We start from the raw sequence: 20,802 nt of genomic DNA, 5'->3' as shown, positions 1-20,802 counted from the left end.
TTATTTATTATTCCGCAAATTAGTCTTAAGAAACGAGTGGAGTGACCTGGTCCATCATTTAGGCGAAAATCAGGCATAATCCAATTCACACCCTCTTATGTTATTTGGTCGTGCAAAATATCACAAAAAGGTGCATTGAGCTCCAATACAAATAAGCCTGGCTATGCTCATGGAGCACCATAGGCTAAGAATTGGGTAGCCACATTGTTTGAGGTGAAAGAAGCACAATAGACCACATTAATTTGTAAATTTTTCTCCACTTCATCCATTGACCGTTGTAAATATTTTTTAAAACTACCTCATCAGTTGTAACCATGGTAAATAGATCATGATATATAAAATCAACCAAATCTAATATGATTAGTACTTAAAATATAATTCGATTTTATATGACATCATTATTTATGTTACACCCCGGAAAAATTTCGCGTTACCAAAAAACTGTAGACGGCTTAGCATGGGCCAAAGGGAGAGTAAAGTTACGTCAGGATTAAAGGGATTGAGCTTCCGAGGCTTCGAAAGAAAGCTAGACAAGGTTTGATACAAATTTTTGGTTTAAATGGAAGAAACGATATGTTCTAGTATATTAAGAGTTTTGAGGTAAAACAAAGTTTGAAGTGAAGTTCGGGAAGTCTAGTTTCCAACGCAACAAACGGATCCTCAATCAGACATCGGGGTAAGGAGATATGGGCGTTACAAGTTGGGCTGGCAGACCAGGAAAATGGTCTACGCGAACGCGCCAGGGAATGGCGCGAACGCGCAGAAGGCCAAAGGGCCAATACAGCGCGAACGCGCCCCCACGTGGCGCGAACACGCTGAACAAAAACTTGAAAATCAAGTTCGGAATGAAGGTTGTGTTATAAGAAGGTAATAATAGCATATATATATATATGACATTTGGAGACCATATGGTGTAAATTAGTTCATATGTTAATTGACGAAAAGCCCTCGTTGCTGCAAGCTAAATGGGGCCCACATGTCGGAGTTTTATAAATGACATATGAAGATACATACGAGTAGTATATGGAAAGTTGAGCAAGTCCTAAGAAGGACCCTTAAGCCAAAAATAGGCATAAGCCCTCCAAAAGGACGATTTAAGGAAACGTTTTCGGATGATCTCACTTGGAAGGGCAACAACGGAATTATAAGTTTGGAATTTGGGAAAACCTCCAGAAATAAAAGTTGTAGATAATTGAATTAGCTTTCCAACCATAAGTCGTGGGCCCTCAGACGATATCGGGATCAAGAGTTATGACAATTTTACTGAACGAAGGTCCAGACAAAAAAACAGTGCCAGCTCGAACGCGCTAGAAGGAAGCGCGAACGCGCTGAACACTTTTCCAGTCGTTTCTGGCAGCTTCTAAAACGTTATAAAAAGGGGTAAACCCCCTAATTTTCAGCCAAGAAAACACGAAAAAAACCCCCCAAAAACTCTCCAAAAATCTGGAGATTTCTCCCCAACTCCCCAAACCAAATTTTAGCCAAACCAGGTATAATTTCCCAATTCCAGTCCGGATAGCGTATAGTTTTCGCTGCAGAATCATATGGCAGGCGTGTGGTGGCCTAAATTTAGCATGGAAAAGTGGAGATTAAGAAATATTAAAGGGAGAAAGGTATGAATCTCTTTCTATTTGTGCTAATACCGGTTTATTTACGAAGAAAGTGTGATTAAATGATTGTATACTGAGTTAATTAGTTATGAAAATTGGAAAACAGCGTGTGGGCTGTTTTATGAGATATTTTGGAGTTGAAAACATTATAATTGATGTTGGTATTGTTGTTGTTGTTGTTGTTGGCTGTTGAATTAAAATTCGGGCTAGGCACATAAACAGGGGAGATGCTGCCCGATTTTCGGCAGAATCTAAAATAGTATAATTTGAAGTATGGTACAAGTGTACGATGAAAAGGCTAACATTAGTGTGAATTATCTCAAATGTAGACTTACAAGCTCGGACACATAAGCGTAGCTAATAGGACGTGAAACAGGTATGTTAAGGCTCGTCCCTTTCTTTTAAAGGCATGATTCCTACGTTATGAATTTATAGATGTTTCCATATTTTCCTTGTCTTTAGAGATTTGAAGTCTATGGTCCCAAGGCAATGATTATTTTTCCGATAACCCGTCAATGTTTTCCAAAATGTCCGTATTTTTCCAAAACAAAAGGTTTATGGTTTTATAGGCTTTTATGACAATGACGATGGATATGTTTTACAATGACAATGATGATGTTAAGGACGAGAATATTTCTACGATGACTATGATAAGAGTGATTTTCCAAAAATGGCTTCTGAAATGTCCGCAGAAGGTTCTGTACTTCAAACGTCTATAACTTTCTTATACTAAGTCGGACTGACCTGAAACTTGTTTCTGAGCCTTTGTGTGTCGGACTATGTACGCACCTATCGAGTTTTGAAAATTTGTTCTATGTGCATATGTATATGATTTGGTACCTTATGAGATTTGTGATCTTATTCTACGTTTTCTTAATGTTATCCTTCGTTGATAGTCTCCCCTTATAATTATCGTTCCTTCAAGGTGAGACAGAGTCGTGATGATTACTCCATAATATAATCAGAGGTTACCGACCTTACGTCACTCCGATAGATGCATGACTTTCTTTGGGATCTCCTGCATGCTGTGATATGATATATGTATATGTATATGTATATGGGGTAAGGGGAAAGGTAAGGCGCTATAGACGCACAGCCACCTGATCAGTTGGAGCATGATACATGATATCGTCCCGGACGCGGGATGCCCGGACGCGGGATATGTGGTTAAATGGATCGGAGCCGACGCCTCGGCAATATGATATGTTCTATTTTCTATATATATGAAAAGAGATGTTTTCCAAGAAAGTAAAGTATTATATGCACATATGGATCGGGCTGCACGTTCCGCAGCAATATGTTATAGTATATGTGTTTTACCCTATTTTTACCAAAGGCTAAACAAAGCTACTTAATTAAAACTCTAGCGAAACGTGACAACTATAAGAATATTAGCTACGAAAAATAATAACTGTCTAATGTTAATTTGTCTAAAACACATAAAATTTAAATCACATAAGCAGATCATAAATAAATACCACCAACCTGCACCCTAAAAAGTAAAGTTTCACTATATTTTATACTTGCATAATTTAAGAATGTAAAAAAAAAATATAAATAAAGAGTTTAAAAAGCTATTTGAACTTCTTTTGAGTGTCATCTTCAAAAGTAACTTCGGATGCCTGCATGAGACTTAATAAAAATGTTAGTAAGAGAATAAATAATTATCGGATGAATTAAAAAAAGTAATGAATAAACTTAAAATAAAAAAACCCGTCTTTGTACATGAAAGGCCTTGGAAATCGACGAAAATTTCTTCATCGGCCAACTTGACCTATCACATAATCTGCTTACTTATCTCAAGTTCACTGTAAGATTACATAGCTAAATTTGTGAAGCTAGGCTGCAAATATCATCAGAGATAAGCATTGCACTTATTTGTCTTACACAAGACAATCCTAAAGTTACAACCTATTAACCAGACCTGCCCACCAAAGCTCGCGCTATGAGAAATCTACGGACAGCACACTGCTGACATGCACCACAAAACTATAACATTCGCATAGCCTACAATTCCTTTATGCTTATTAGTACAGGACGCCAGCACGTGCACATAGCACCTAAACACCAGCTTTTTCACAGAGATCCATTAAGTCCAAAGTCTATATAACTGAGCAAAAGAATGAGGTACTAGAAATAAAAAACCAAAGATTTAGCGAGAACCCATTTCCTGGCAAGTGATTTTGAATGCTTCAAACAAGTTCTATGTTAGAACCCGTATTTTTGTACAGTGGAATAATCTGGATTAATTACGATAAGTTAGGGACAAAATTATTTCGGGATACAAAGTCGGGATTCTTGACCTTCGATTTTATTTTGAGATATAAGTTGTGCATGAATTTATTGGTATGGATCAATTAGGAAAAATTTGGGACCAAAAGTGATAAAATTAGAAGTGGAAAGTCATCCACAAATTCCATGTGGTGCCCACACAATTTGGTGTCATCTTTTAAGTGGTCCAACTCATTTAATGTGGGCCAAGGGACAACAATGCACTTCATATTAGTTAAAAGATGACCATGTATTCATCTTTCTCACTTCCCACAAAAAAAAATATCTAAAAGTTGAAGGAGAAAAACCCCCAACCTCACGGCCAAGTTGAAAAAAAAAATCAAGATCAATTCTAGCCTTCCAAAAATTATTTCTTTGGCACAAATCAACTATATTGAGGTCCCTAAGTAGCGTGGAAGCATTGTGGGAGCGATCAATCCACTATTTCTCATCTTGTGGAAACCCTAGGCTTGTGGAAGTTGAAGATAAAAAGGTAAGATTTGATCTTGTTCTTGTGTTATGATGGTTATATTCATGTTGTAGTATCTTATTATGGTTAAAAATCATGAAATAAAGAATGGTGAAGTGGATGCCATATGTATGAGGGTTGGGCGTGTGATGGGTGTTGTTGTGTTGTGATTGAAATTATGAATTAATGTTTAGTTAGTTGATTATGATCATTGTAAGGTGAAGAACAATTGGGAATCATCCATATATGTGTATGTGTAGTGTTGATTGAAATGGTTCACATTATATGACAATGAGCGAATGAATATCGCTTAATGTTTTAATCGTCGTCGCTTTGAATTTTATGCTGGAAATGAATGTTCATTGGTTCAAATTGAGGTTGTAGATGTTGCGGACTGATTTGGGGGCTTTTGTATATTTAATGTAATTGGTATATGGGCGAGATAGTATTGTTAGAAGGTGAATTGTGAATACAAACCATAATTTGTAAATGAAGAAAAAGTTAGAGGGGCTGTTTCGGTTAGGGGGCTGTTTCGGGTAGCTGGAGAAAAATTTGGATTATTGGAAATGTTGTATGAATTGCTTAGAATGTCCTTAAATATTGTTGGTAGGGGCATGGGTTAGTATGTGAATGTATAAGCGTCGATTTTGGCTTGAAGGTAAGTTGTCGAATTGAATTTATGTAAGTTGTTGAATAGTGGAAAAAGAAAGCTATTGTTGTTGTATTGCTTTCCGAATTAGTTGTTGATGTTGTTAGGTTGGTTGTTGCTGTTGTTGTTGATTGATATGGCCGAGTTAAATTCTCGGGGTAGCCTATTTACAGGGGAAATGCCGCCCAAATTTCCGTAGAGTTAAGGGCGAAATTGGAATTTAATGCCCAAAAAGTCTTTAGCTAATGTTTGGCATTTTATGGCTTGTTTGTAGACCTTGGGCAGCCCGAATCATAGTTTGGACTTAGCTGGAGTTGGATCATATTGGAGAGCGTTTGAGGTATGTAAAGCAACCTTCCTTCTTTTGGCGTGCCTTAGTTTCACATAGGCTAGATTGGAGCTTTAAGGGTATTCCAAATTCGAGATCCGAGCATGTTATGATCCATATATATATATTCTTTGGCACTCTTATGTATGTTTTTATGAAATATGAACCATGATGTATTTGAAGTAATCGCTTTCCGAAATTCGCATGGAAAATGTTCGCTTTAAGGAATTTTGTAATCTCTGAATGCCATATTTTTCGCATAGAGGCTCGGATCGCTCCAATAATTTTTATAGGAGTTTGCTTGATGTATAATGGGTATGTTTTTCATAGGCGGACTCAGTTCGGGTCTATACTCGTCCGTGGGTCCCGCGACGCCCTTTATGTAAATTCGACAACTTTGAATCAAAAAGTGATAATTATTACTCCGATTTCAAATATGACTATTTTACTTATCCTTCGGATTTATAATAATGATTTTATGCATATGATTCCTCACTACTCCGCTCGTGCCTACTATGATATCGTTCGCCGGTTCCCGGGCCGGTTCTGTTGTCGTGCGCTTTTTGATATATTCCGGTGTTATGCTGTGTTTATGGTTCACCGTGCTCCTTGCTCGAGGGCCGGGTTCCACTTATGTTTGGCGTTATGCTGTGTTTGGCGTTATGCTGTGTTGTGATGTGTGACGGGGATTCGGAGATTTGAAACTTTCTGGTGTTATGCTGTGTTGTGGCGCCATCGACAGGCGGGCGACCACATTTTCCAGTGCCCTATGCATAATTTATACTTTGGGAATAAACATTTTGATATGTATTATTTTCTATATATCTGATTCGATTATTATTCAGATTTATTTCTGTACCTTCTGCTTTGCATACTCAGTACATATTTCGTACTGACCCCCTTCTCCGGGGGCTGCGTTTCATGCCCGCAGGTACAGACGCACAGCCTGGTGATCCACCTGTTTAGGACACCCTTTCTGCTATTCGGAGTGCTCCTCTCTTTCCGGAGCTTATACTTTTGGTATATATATTTATTAGTGCATTTGTATATATTCGTTCATGGGTACGGCGGGGCCCTGTCCCGTCATATGATTCTGTCGGTCTGTTTAGAGGTCTGTGGACATGTTTGTGGGTTAGGGTCTTTCTGTATGGATGTATGTACATGTCGTTTGGGTGATCCCATACGCCGAGGCGGCCGGTCCGCATATGTTGTTTGGGCGATCCTATACGCCGAGGCGGCCGGTCCGCATATGTTTATATCTTGCTTGGTTAGCCCTGTGTGGCTTTTGTTGGTATTTTCTGCGTGCAGGGTATATTGGATAGTCCGTAAAACAAAGGAAACTCTGCCGAAATTTTTCTGGAAATTACTTAAATTTGAAATAAAGCCTTGTCGGCTTCCGCCATATACTAGAATGAGTTGATGGAATTTGAGATAATACTTAATAGATGGGTTCGGGTGCTCAGATCGGGCACTAGTCACGGCCTACGGGGTTGGGTCGTGACAGAAGTGGTATCAAAGCGGTTTGTCCTCGGAGTGTCCACAGATCGTGTCTAGTAGAGTCTTGTTTATCGGTGTGTTGTGCACCACATCTATAAACAGGAGGCTACAGGACATTTAGGATGTTGTCTTTTCTTCTGATCTTAGATCGTGCGATAGAACTGTGCTATTAGGATGATTCTGTTTTGATCTGTTGTTGTTTTTCTTTCAGTGATGCCTCCGAAAAAGGCGACGGCCGCCCAGAAGAAAAAGGGCGTAGTAGGAGAGACCAGCCGGGCTCAGAAGGGTACTCGGACCCTTGCTCAGATGATGCGTGATATTACATCCCGGCCAGCCGACTCTGCTACGTCTTCATCGTCAGAGGAGTCTGGAGCAGCTTCACCATTAGCTCCAGGGGCTTCAGCTCCCGCGCCTCCAGCTCCTCAGCAAGGGGCGGAGGACAGGACACTGAGAGAGGCTGTGCAGTTATTGACCACTCTGGTAGCGGGACAGGCTCGCAGACGCGGGCGGAGAGATGATGATGATGACGATAGGCGTGACAGCCTGAGGGTTCGAGAGTTTCTATTATGTGGCCCTCCAGAGTTTTACGGGTCTAAGCCCGACGAGGACCCCCATGACTTTATTCGGGGGATGCGGCGCTCACTAGATTTGGTCAGGGCTTCAGAGACTGAGTCTGTTGAGTTGGCTTCGCATAGACTACGGGATGTTGCTGCTCACTGGTATGAGTCCTGGGAGCTATCCAGGGGTGAGGGTGCTACCCCAGCTACTTGGGACGAGTTCGTGACTGCTTTCACTCACCACTTTTTGCCCCCAGAGTTACGGCGAGCGCGGGTTGACCGATTTTTGCATCTGCAGCAGAGGGGTCGGAGCGTCCGTGAGTATAATATGGAGTTTGATTCTTTGGCCCGGTATGCACCTGCCATAGTAGCAGATATGGCCGATCGGATGCACAGATACGTGATGGGGTTAGACCGCTATTTGATTGATGGCTGTATGGCGGTGGCATTGCAGGCAGACATGGATATTGCCCGACTACAGGCTTATGCCCTAGGTATGGAGGACCGACATAGAGCTGATTATTCTAGCAGAGATCGGGACAGGAGGCCGCCCAAGAGGGCCAGATTCGCAGGTTATTCTGGAGACTCTCGAGGCGGACAGCCTCAGCAGCAGCAGTCAGGCAGACATCCTCCTCCGTCAGGCCGGGGTACACCCCCACAGTTTACCGGCAGGAGATCTGAGGGTGTCGGATATTCAGGGGCAGGCCCGAGCTCCAGGGCTTCAGGTTCACAGTTGAACAGAGGTTCCAGCAGTCAGATGAGGCCACCCAGACCTTTGTGTTCCTACTGTGGGAGACAGCACCCGGGAGAGTGTTTCCGAGCTACGGGTGCATGCTTTGTGTGCGGCCGTCAGGGCCATCAGATGAGAGACTGTCCGGCTAGAGGTGGTACAGGCAGTTCAGCTCAGTCTACCGGGTCAGCCGGTGGTTCATCTTCAGCCTCGGTGGCGATGCGCCCTGCGGGGCGAGGTACTCCAGCACCAGCAGGCCGCGGCAGGGGTCGTGGCGGAGCTTCGGGTTCTAGCGGTCCTTCGAACCGCATTTATGCTTTAGCCAGCAGACAGGACCAGGAGGCTTCGCCTAATGTCGTCACAGGTATATTACTGGTTTTCTCTCGTGATGTGTATGCATTGATTGATCCTGGTTCTACATTATCATTTATATCTCCACTCGTTGCTGATAAAATTGGGATAGAATCCGAACCGATAGAGCTTTTTGAGGTAGCTACACCAGTAGGGGATTCTGTTATAGCCAGTCAGATTTATAGAGATTGTTCCGTGATTATCTGTGGCCGCTGCACTAAGGCGGATTTGGTAGAGTTAGATATGATCGAGTTTGACGTGATTATGGGTATGGATTGGCTAGCTTCTTGCTATGCTAATGTTGACTGTCAAAAGAAGATAGTCCGATTCCAATTCCCAGGGGAGCCAGTTATAGAGTGGGCAGGTAATACAGTATCGCCGAGGGGTAAGTTTATTTCATACCTCAAGGCTGAGAAAATGATCAGAAAGGGGTATATTTATCATCTGGTCCGTGTTCATGATTTAGAGGCAGAGGCACCGACTCTTCAGTCAGTCCCAGTGGTTAATGAATTTGTAGATGTATTCCCAGATGAGCTTCCGGGTCTACCTCCCGAACGGGAGATAGAGTTTGCTATTGATCTGTTGCCAGACACTCAGCCTATCTCTATTCCTCCGTACAGAATGGCACCTGCAGAATTAAAAGAATTGAAAGAGCAGCTGAGAGATTTATTGGAGAAGGGTTTCATTCGGCCTAGTGCGTCACCCTGGGGAGCTCCAGTATTATTTGTGAGGAAGAAAGACGGCTCGCTGCGGATGTGCATTGATTATCGGCAGTTGAATAAGGTAACCATCAAGAATAAATATCCCCTCCCCAGGATTGATGATTTGTTTGATCAGCTGCAGGGTGCCAGGTACTTCTCGAAGATAGACCTGCGATCGGGTTACCATCAGGTACGGGTACGAGAGGCTGATATTCCCAAGACAGCATTCAGGACCCGATATGGGCACTATGAGTTCAGAGTTATGTCTTTTGGGCTGACAAATGCCCCAGCAGTATTTATGGACCTGATGAATCGGGTATTCAGACCGTTCTTGGATATGTTTGTGATCGTATTTATCGATGATATTCTGGTTTATTCTCGGTCAGAAGCAGAGCATGCAGACCATTTGAGGACGGTACTTGGCACACTTCGGCACCAGGAATTATATGCTAAATTTTCTAAGTGTGAATTCTGGTTATCTTCAGTGGCATTTCTGGGACATATTATTGGGGCTGATGGCGTCCGGGTGGATACCCAGAAGATCGAGGCCGTAAAGAATTGGCCTAGACCTACGACGCCGACAGAGGTGCGTAGCTTTCTGGGATTGGCTGGTTATTATCGGAGATTCGTGGAGAAGTTTGCTTCCATTTCAGCGCCTTTGACAAGGCTGACTCAGAAGGGAGCTAAGTTTCAGTGGTCAGATGCTTGCGAGCGTAGCTTCCAGTTGCTGAAAGAGAAGTTGACTACGGCTCCAGTCCTGACTCTTCCGGAGGGTCCAGATGGGTATGTGATTTATTGTGATGCCTCTGGTATTGGTTTGGGATGTGTGTTGATGCAGCATGGCAGGGTGATAGCTTATGCTTCCCGGCAGCTCAGAAAACATGAAAAGAATTATCCTACTCACGATTTGGAGCTGGCCGCGGTCATTCATGCCTTGAAGATGTGGAGACATTACTTATATGGGGTTCACGTTGACATTTATACAGATCATAAGAGCCTTCAGTACATCTTTAGGCAAAAGGAGCTGAACTTGCGGCAGCGGAGGTGGTTAGAGTTGCTGAAAGATTATGATGTTGACATTCTCTACCATCCTGGGAAAGCTAATGTTGTGGCGGATGCACTCAGCCGCAAGTCTATGGGCAGCCTAGTAGACGTGCCATCAGAGAGTAAAGAAATGGTTCGCGATATTCATCAGTTGGCTAGTCTTGGAGTTCGCTTGGCTGATTCTGGAGATGTTGGGGTTTCTGTTCGAGGTATTGCTGAGTCCTCTATTACAGAAGATATTAAGCGGCATCAGTATGAGGATCCTATTCTGGCAAAGTACAGAGACGCAGCGCTGGCACAGGAGAAGACTCCGTTTGAGATTTCACCTAATGGAGTGTTATTTCACAGAGGCAGATTGTGTGTACCTGACGTTGCAGGGTTGCGGCGACAGGTTATGGGCGAGGCACATTACGCCCGATATTCTGTTCACCCAGGGTCGACGAAGATGTACCATGATATCAGATGCCTATATTGGTGGGACGGTATGAAAAGAGATATAGCAGAGTTCGTTGCTCAGTGTCCAAATTGCCAGCAGGTTAAGATTGAGCACCAGAAGCCCGGTGGGCTATTGCAGGAGATGGAGATACCGACGTGGAAGTGGGAGATCATTAATATGGACTTTATTACAGGTCTACCTCGCACTCCACGGAGGTATGATTCTATTTGGGTTATTGTTGATCGGCTGACGAAATCAGCCCATTTTCTTCCGGTTCGGACCACCTATTCAGCTGAGGATTATGCCAGGATTTATGTCAGGGAGATTGTACGACTTCATGGAGTTCCGGTGTCTGTTATTTCCGATAGAGGTGCCCAGTTTACAGCTAGGTTCTGGAGATCGTTTCAGGAAGGATTGGGAACCCAGGTGAGCCTGAGTACAGCCTTCCATCCCCAGTCTGACGGACAGGCCGAGCGCACTATTCAGACATTGGAAGATATGTTGCGTGCCTGCGTTATTGATTTCAGGGGTAGCTGGGACGACCATTTACCGCTTGTTGAGTTTGCATATAACAACAGCTACCACTCCAGTATTCAGATGGCACCCTATGAGGCTTTGTATGGCAGGAAATGCAGATCTCCGATTGGTTGGTTTGACGTGGGTGAGACTCAGTTCATCGGTCCAGATGTGGTCCAGCAGGCCGTGGATAAGGTGAGACTTATTCGAGAGAGATTGCTAGCGGCCCAGAGTCGACAGAAATCTTATGCTGATAAACGACGTCGACCGTTAGAGTTTCAGATTGGCGATTGGGTGTTCCTGAAAGTGTCGCCTATGAAAGGTGTTATGAGATTCGGCAAGAAAGGGAAGCTCAGTCCGAGATATATTGGGCCGTATCAAATTATTCGTACAATAGGCAAGGTGGCCTATGAATTAGATCTGCCAGCTGATTTGGGAGCGGTACACCCGGTATTTCATGTTTCTATGCTTCGTAAGTGTATTGGTGACCCTTCCAGAGTTTTTCCTGTAGATGATATTCAAGTCACAGAGGAGCTATCTTATGAGGAGCAGCCTATAGCCATATTGGATCGTCAGGTAAAAAGGTTGCGGAACAAAGATATGGCTTCTGTTAAAGTGCTGTGGCGGAACAATAACCGAGAGGAAATGACCTGGGAAGCTGAGGAGCATATGAAGAAGAAGTATCCTCATTTATTTTCGGAACCTACAGGTAATCCAATTCTCTATTTGACTTTGTTGTTTGATCAATAAATGTATGGTTGTGATAGTTGAGAAGGAAACTCCCCCAAATTGTTTGTATGACCCGTGAGATAAATCTAACATTCGCGGACGAATGTTCTTAAGGGGGGGAGGATGTTAGAACCCGTATTTTTGTACAGTGGAATAATCTGGATTAATTACGATAAGTTAGGGACAAAATTATTTCGGGATACAAAGTCGGGATTCTTGACCTTCGATTTTATTTTGAGATATAAGTTGTGCATGAATTTATTGGTATGGATCAATTAGGAAAAATTTGGGACCAAAAGTGATAAAATTAGAAGTGGAAAGTCATCCACAAATTCCATGTGGTGCCCACACAATTTGGTGTCATCTTTTAAGTGGTCCAACTCATTTAATGTGGGCCAAGGGACAACAATGCACTTCATATTAGTTAAAAGATGACCATGTATTCATCTTTCTCACTTCCCACAAAAAAAAATATCTAAAAGTTGAAGGAGAAAAACCCCCAACCTCACGGCCAAGTTGAAAAAAAAAATCAAGATCAATTCTAGCCTTCCAAAAATTATTTCTTTGGCACAAATCAACTATATTGAGGTCCCTAAGTAGCGTGGAAGCATTGTGGGAGCGATCAATCCACTATTTCTCATCTTGTGGAAACCCTAGGCTTGTGGAAGTTGAAGATAAAAAGGTAAGATTTGATCTTGTTCTTGTGTTATGATGGTTATATTCATGTTGTAGTATCTTATTATGGTTAAAAATCATGAAATAAAGAATGGTGAAGTGGATGCCATATGTATGAGGGTTGGGCGTGTGATGGGTGTTGTTGTGTTGTGATTGAAATTATGAATTAATGTTTAGTTAGTTGATTATGATCATTGTAAGGTGAAGAACAATTGGGAATCATCCATATATGTGTATGTGTAGTGTTGATTGAAATGGTTCACATTATATGACAATGAGCGAATGAATATCGCTTAATGTTTTAATCGTCGTCGCTTTGAATTTTATGCTGGAAATGAATGTTCATTGGTTCAAATTGAGGTTGTAGATGTTGCGGACTGATTTGGGGGCTTTTGTATATTTAATGTAATTGGTATATGGGCGAGATAGTATTGTTAGAAGGTGAATTGTGAATACAAACCATAATTTGTAAATGAAGAAAAAGTTAGAGGGGCTGTTTCGGTTAGGGGGCTGTTTCGGGTAGCTGGAGAAAAATTTGGATTATTGGAAATGTTGTATGAATTGCTTAGAATGTCCTTAAATATTGTTGGTAGGGGCATGGGTTAGTATGTGAATGTATAAGCGTCGATTTTGGCTTGAAGGTAAGTTGTCGAATTGAATTTATGTAAGTTGTTGAATAGTGGAAAAAGAAAGCTATTGTTGTTGTATTGCTTTCCGAATTAGTTGTTGATGTTGTTAGGTTGGTTGTTGCTGTTGTTGTTGATTGATATGGCCGAGTTAAATTCTCGGGGTAGCCTATTTACAGGGGAAATGCCGCCCAAATTTCCGTAGAGTTAAGGGCGAAATTGGAATTTAATGCCCAAAAAGTCTTTAGCTAATGTTTGGCATTTTATGGCTTGTTTGTAGACCTTGGGCAGCCCGAATCATAGTTTGGACTTAGCTGGAGTTGGATCATATTGGAGAGCGTTTGAGGTATGTAAAGCAACCTTCCTTCTTTTGGCGTGCCTTAGTTTCACATAGGCTAGATTGGAGCTTTAAGGGTATTCCAAATTCGAGATCCGAGCATGTTATGATCCATATATATATATTCTTTGGCACTCTTATGTATGTTTTTATGAAATATGAACCATGATGTATTTGAAGTAATCGCTTTCCGAAATTCGCATGGAAAATGTTCGCTTTAAGGAATTTTGTAATCTCTGAATGCCATATTTTTCGCATAGAGGCTCGGATCGCTCCAATAATTTTTATAGGAGTTTGCTTGATGTATAATGGGTATGTTTTTCATAGGCGGACTCAGTTCGGGTCTATACTCGTCCGTGGGTCCCGCGACGCCCTTTATGTAAATTCGACAACTTTGAATCAAAAAGTGATAATTATTACTCCGATTTCAAATATGACTATTTTACTTATCCTTCGGATTTATAATAATGATTTTATGCATATGATTCCTCACTACTCCGCTCGTGCCTACTATGATATCGTTCGCCGGTTCCCGGGCCGGTTCTGTTGTCGTGCGCTTTTTGATATATTCCGGTGTTATGCTGTGTTTATGGTTCACCGTGCTCCTTGCTCGAGGGCCGGGTTCCACTTATGTTTGGCGTTATGCTGTGTTTGGCGTTATGCTGTGTTGTGATGTGTGACGGGGATTCGGAGATTTGAAACTTTCTGGTGTTATGCTGTGTTGTGGCGCCATCGACAGGCGGGCGACCACATTTTCCAGTGCCCTATGCATAATTTATACTTTGGGAATAAACATTTTGATATGTATTATTTTCTATATATCTGATTCGATTATTATTCAGATTTATTTCTGTACCTTCTGCTTTGCATACTCAGTACATATTTCGTACTGACCCCCTTCTCCGGGGGCTGCGTTTCATGCCCGCAGGTACAGACGCACAGCCTGGTGATCCACCTGTTTAGGACACCCTTTCTGCTATTCGGAGTGCTCCTCTCTTTCCGGAGCTTATACTTTTGGTATATATATTTATTAGTGCATTTGTATATATTCGTTCATGGGTACGGCGGGGCCCTGTCCCGTCATATGATTCTGTCGGTCTGTTTAGAGGTCTGTGGACATGTTTGTGGGTTAGGGTCTTTCTGTATGGATGTATGTACATGTCGTTTGGGTGATCCCATACGCCGAGGCGGCCGGTCCGCATATGTTGTTTGGGCGATCCTATACGCCGAGGCGGCCGGTCCGCATATGTTTATATCTTGCTTGGTTAGCCCTGTGTGGCTTTTGTTGGTATTTTCTGCGTGCAGGGTATATTGGATAGTCCGTAAAACAAAGGAAACTCTGCCGAAATTTTTCTGGAAATTACTTAAATTTGAAATAAAGCCTTGTCGGCTTCCGCCATATACTAGAATGAGTTGATGGAATTTGAGATAATACTTAATAGATGGGTTCGGGTGCTCAGATCGGGCACTAGTCACGGCCTACGGGGTTGGGTCGTGACATTCTACCCAATGGAGAATTAGCAAAAGGAATGAATCAGGACAAATGAGAGAAAATGGGAATCAACTTAGCAAATAGCTATATCAAAGAAAAAGAAAGCAGCCTTTTCCCTGTTACATTTTAAAGAACAGACCATTCCACAAACAAGTAAACTCAATATTCAATGAGTCAGGGACAAGCAAGGTGAGCTGTTTGCATTAGTCAAGAAAATAAAGTATTGAAGAAGGGAATGGTCACAATATAGCTAGCAAGAAAACAAAATGTGGGTGTGGGTGAAGAACACAAAGCAAAGGGATAGAGAGTGAGAGGAGTATAACTGACGATGTCGTCACGGAAGAAAACTCTTAGGTGGAGGGATGCTTGGCGTTCACTGCTCCGGCGTCGTGAGTTCGCCGGAGCGGGCAGTGGGTGAGGGAGAGAGGGAGACGAAGGGGGGCTGTGCGATGGGAGGAAGAAGCAGTGGGGGGGTCGTGGAGTGGTGGTGTGCGGGCTGGTGTGCACGCTGAAGGTGGGCGGGGCTTCGCCGGAGCTCGGAGCTCCGGCGTGGTGGCGGCTGTGGAAAGAGGAGGGAGGGAGAAAAATGTTTAGGGTTTTTCAGGTTCTTGAATCTGATGTTGTGTGTGTAAATATGTGTAGAATATGAAAAATTAAATGAACCCCCTCTCTTTTCTTATAATATAAACAAACATCCCTTTTTATGCCCAAAAATAATGAAGCCATACCCCTTTGTCCCCAACCCATTATCTCAATTAACTCTTTTTTAAAAAAAAAAAAAAAAAAAGTGATGAGATCTTGACTTGACCAAATTTTACTCTGCGTTTAAAAATTAATTACTCCGATTTTCTCTGCACTGTCAGACTGTACTAAAATATAGTTAATTAATACATGTATAAATAATAACACAAGTATAAAATATAAACATTAATGTCTATGATATGAAAATGTATTGCTATAAAATTAAGAAACAATTATTAATTGCACAAAAAATGGTAGTATTACGCTGTACATGTGTAAAATAATGATTCTTGAAAAAAATGACAATAAATTGAGAAAATTCCTAAAATAAGGATAATCATCAATAAATTGTTGAAAAAATGTAAAAATGTGTAAAAAAAAAATGTATTTCGTGCTCTTTAACGAATCAGGGCCCCCCAAAACGTTAATTTTAAGCACGTCGAGCCAAAATTAGGTGTCAACAATATGCACATATGGATCGGGCTGCACGTTCCGCATCGCTAAGCATGCATGGTACTGCCAAAAAAGGCATTTATACGTACAGGTTACCCCTTCATCTCATCATATGCTCTATATTTCCTTTGTGTCATTATCCATGCTATGTGTTCCTCATATGTTATTATTCATGCCTTACATACTCAGTACATTGCTCGTACTGACCCCCCTTTTCTTCGGGGGCTGCGTTTCATGCCGCGCAGGTACACCCAGATGAGTTGAAGCTAATATAGAAGATATTCCAGCAGAGTTGGCAAGCTCCACTCGTTCCTGGAGTGCTACCGAGTCAGAGTACATGTGCTATGATGTCCGATAAATGTTAGAGACTTTGCAGACAGAGTCGTGGGTATAGGATGTCGGTATTGTGAACGGCTCCACCAGCGTATGTGTCATTTTATGTTATGTTATAAAGTCCATATGATCACAGATTATATTTGATTTGAGTACGATGAATTTTTTTTTGAAAGCTTTACCATGTTTTCCACTCCTTATTGATGTAAGAGTCTAAAGAGGTTAAGTATGTAATAAGAGTCAGCGGGTTCGTTCGGCTCCGAATATGGGGTCGGGTGCCCATCACACCCTAGTAAGATCGGGGTGTGACAATTTATTCATTTTTGGATGTTCTTAATGACCTCGCGGAGCGTTGACAATTTTACTAGTACATATAAAAGAAGGACATAGGTCTGATGTCGTGACATACCTCATTGATCAGGAAATGTATTTATCTAATTTCTCAAATTTTTAACTAACTTCTCTTCTTTTCCTTTTTATCCATTTTTTGCATTTATTCTTAAAAAGCCAAACGACACAACATCAACATAACTATTTCTTCAACGTAACTCTTATTAGATGATGATTTCAAACGTCTCTAACATGGAGTAATGCATCAATTGCAATACAGTTGAAGGGAGACAGCGAAGGGAAACCTCACACGTACATACTTTAGGTATAATCTTCTTTGCCCTTTAACTTTATTCTGATAGCTTCTTACATAACATTGGATAATCTTTCTCTCCCTTTAATTCATTCCTTTTTTTACCATAAATATAAAAAATATAGAAATGTTAATCCCAGAGCAATCTCGCAAAGGCGAGGGAGTAAATATCATTTCTAAGAAAGCGCTTCGTACGTGTTTCAAGCCTTTAAATCTATATTCTTAATTCATATTTTTCAACAATCTAAAAGTGATATTTATCTTCTTAAGAGTTTTCTGTTTTGCGTAGCAGAAAAATTTCTTATCTGTTGATTTTCTCATCATTAGTTAATAGTTGTGGTGGTCTTGATTGATTCGGCGTATCCAACAGTTTTGATTTATTGAGGTTTGGGTGGTGTTCTTTGTCCACTACTTAGTAGTACATGAGAATTATTTTTGGGGGTTGGTTTAAGTTATGATTCTCACAATTGTCAAATTCTGGAAACATTCTCCTTTTGTTTCCTTGCCTTGGTTTACTTTTTGGGTTTAGTTTTGGGGTTAAAATTTCAATCGACATTTGATGTCAATGCGCTGAATGTATATGAATTGACAACAATATGGATGATCAAATCCAAGTCAATAGTGTAATTAAAGACATTGAAAGTGGAGAATTCGGTCGAGTTGCAGGGCACGTTGAAAGAAAGACAATCATACTTCCCCGAGCGGAGCCAGTGAAACTTCATTATACGCATCACTGAAAAGAAATTTGAAGATATTACAAACAGATGATCGGATAGAAAGGAAGAAGAAAACATTAATGATTGTGGCTTCACTTAACGCAACCCTATCATTTCAAGCAGGTCTCAATCCTCCTAGTGGAGTTTGTCAAGAAAATTCAAAAAATATTTAATACTGATTAATTTTAGCTAACATAAGCTTAATCTTACTCTGTGACAGTGCTGTCAATGCTATTGAAACATGATACGTAATATTTTTTGCAGGAATACCACCATCCAAGAACGGCTTAATGGAATTGGTGATATAAAGTCAAATCTCTATTAGAGGTCTTAAGTATATTCAATAAAATTAGCTTCTGTGTGCATCGCCGCACGTGCATCACGTGTCAATTAGTAAAAATATTTTAAAATCACATATATATTGTTGCTAAACATGTATGTGAGGTATACATCTAAAGCAAAAGGAAATTAGTGCAAGTTCAAAATGATCAAAGATGATCTCATTTCAGCAGACTTGATAGTTAAACTCAAAATTATTTGACATTATTTAAACTCGTGACAGTTGTTTCTTGGAATAGTTTGAGGAGCATATGATACTATTACTATGAATTAATTTCTAACTTAATTTTTTTTTTTTTAAATACCTACATACCTAAGTTTACCTTTAGTAACTATTGAAAAATGGGCCCTCAAAATTTAGGGGCCTAAAGCACTTTTGTGTATTGAGTCGACTCTGCCACCATCTAGTCCACATGAACATAAAGCAAGTTCCTCAGTAATGACATAAAATGACACACTATATTATACTCGATATGTTATCTAATACAGTGGAGTTTATAGCATCTTTGATCATCATATTATTGTTGATAAGTGGCTTGCCTTTAAGGAAAAGAGGTTTAATGTAGGTATTGAAGTTTATCATTGGATTGCCATTTCTGAAATCGTATACACTTATGCTATATCTATCGTAATACGTGCGCCAAAAATTCTATACAAATGCATCATAGTATTCGTATGTATGGGATTCATGGGCCTCCTATTCCTTATCCATTCAATTCGCTCGATGGTGATGCTAAGTAAGTTAGAAAGCTGAGACAAGCTTTGAATTAATATACATAATCTGTCAGTCTAGCTATCTGATGTTGTTTTGTTATAAAGTGTTGATCTCAAAAGAGTATATGTGATCATAATATCCTTCATATGACTAGTGCAATATGTTGTGAATGTAATTGTAATTTCATATTGTGAAAGAGATATGACCCTAATTCTAATGGTCAAACTATGTTGAATGTAATTGTAATTTCATATTGTGAATGTTTTAGTAATCGATGATCACCCACAATAAATCTTTGTAATTTCTAAACATTAAACCCAGTCATGCAAAGACTTCAATTAACTAAGAAATAATATTAGGCACGAAGAAAATATAAGACATAAAGCAATAATAAAAAGGACAAGATATAGAATAAACCTTATTTGTAGTAAAAAGACCGTCTTTATTGTATTGAATGAATAAATATCTACATCAATTATAACCATTTGAAAGTGGAGAATCCAATCAAGTTACTGGGAACATCAAAAGAAAGACAATCATACTGACGTCAAAAGAAAGACAATCATACTTTTCATATTGGAGCCAGTGAACCTTCAAAATTCACATCAAAGAAAAAGTCCGGAGATATTTCAAACAAATGATTGGATAGAAAGAAAGAAGATTAAATTAATGATTGTGGCTTCGCTTGTTGCAACCATGGCTTCTCAAGCTGATCTCAATCCTCCTATTGGAGATTGACAAGAACATTCAAAAGGTATAATTTATTAATTAATTTTAGCTATTAATATGATTTCTGTTTTGTAAGTATCTTTTCACATCAAGTTAATCGAATTTCTTCATGAAAAGTTTACAAAAGTATAACTGCTTGTTTGGCATATAGCTATATTATTAGTATTTCCTCTAACTTTAGTATTTCGTTCTCCTTCTTCACACTCAGTCTTCCATTTAATTAATTTTTAATGAGCTCCGTGGAATAGGACGAGTCCATCACTTAAAACTTTACTCAACCATTTTTGTTTTTTAATTAAATATCAGCCACGTGGGCCCATTTATTGAATAAGTAGAGTCTTAACAAAACAAATGAAATGAACAAAGAAAAATGCATCTACTCTAGAAAGGGAAAGTGCAAAAAAAAATAAAGCAAATCCTAGTTTAGAAAGTAGAAATTGTGAACTGAGATTCTTCAAATGTGTTCCAATCTTCCCATCCATGGTCATCAGCGTGATGACTTCATGCGTCTACTGCTGAAGATCTTGAATTGAAGTTGTATCGCCTCCATTTGTGTTTTATGAGCTTAGTCGACAACTATTGAAAAATAGTTAGTGAAGTCAGTTTATTTTTATTTTTTTTGGCGTAACAAGAAAATAAGTCACTTATTTTTATCTATATCACTTCAAAAATCTCTCTATCGAATTTCACGAACTCCCAGCCATTTCCTTTTAATTTTGTTGTATACATTAACATGTTTTAACAATATTTATGCAATTTTTAATAGTTTTTACTAATCGACTCGGGATGCACGTATCACGCACACAGAAGCTAAAAATATAAGTGTTATATTGATTTCTTTTAAGCTATGTTTACATTATTTCATTTAAGTTTGAACTTCATGAAACTTATTAAGTTTTCTTATGAATTTCCGTGAAATATTAGAACACTTGGATTATGCTATTAGGGAAAAAAAGTCATAAATTGCATTATGTAGTTGCATGAAAAAGTCATTTAGACACTGATATTTTACGGGCGAACTAATACCTCTTAATCATATTTTTAATTGAATATTAGCCACGTGGACCCATTCACTGAATAAGTAGAGTCTTAACAAAACAAATGAAAAGAACAAA

General features: G+C 40.1%; 1 long non-coding RNA gene across 1 annotated transcript; it reads left to right on the top strand.

Annotated features, from left to right (window-relative positions):
- The first annotated feature begins 1,478 nt into the window (after window positions 1–1,478).
- LOC132613869 (uncharacterized) lies at window positions 1,479–16,707 on the top strand. Its single transcript, XR_009572188.1, has 2 exons — window positions 1,479–1,613; window positions 16,458–16,707. It is a non-coding gene; the product is annotated as an uncharacterized LOC132613869 (long non-coding RNA).
- Window positions 16,708–20,802: the final 4,095 nt, after the last annotated feature.

Source organism: Lycium barbarum, chromosome 1 (assembly GCF_019175385.1).
Source record: "Lycium barbarum isolate Lr01 chromosome 1, ASM1917538v2, whole genome shotgun sequence".
Classification (NCBI taxonomy): Eukaryota; Viridiplantae; Streptophyta; class Magnoliopsida; order Solanales; family Solanaceae; genus Lycium; species Lycium barbarum.
The sequence above is the reverse complement of the archived record's forward strand: the minus strand, read 5'-3'. Positions and strand labels throughout refer to the sequence as shown.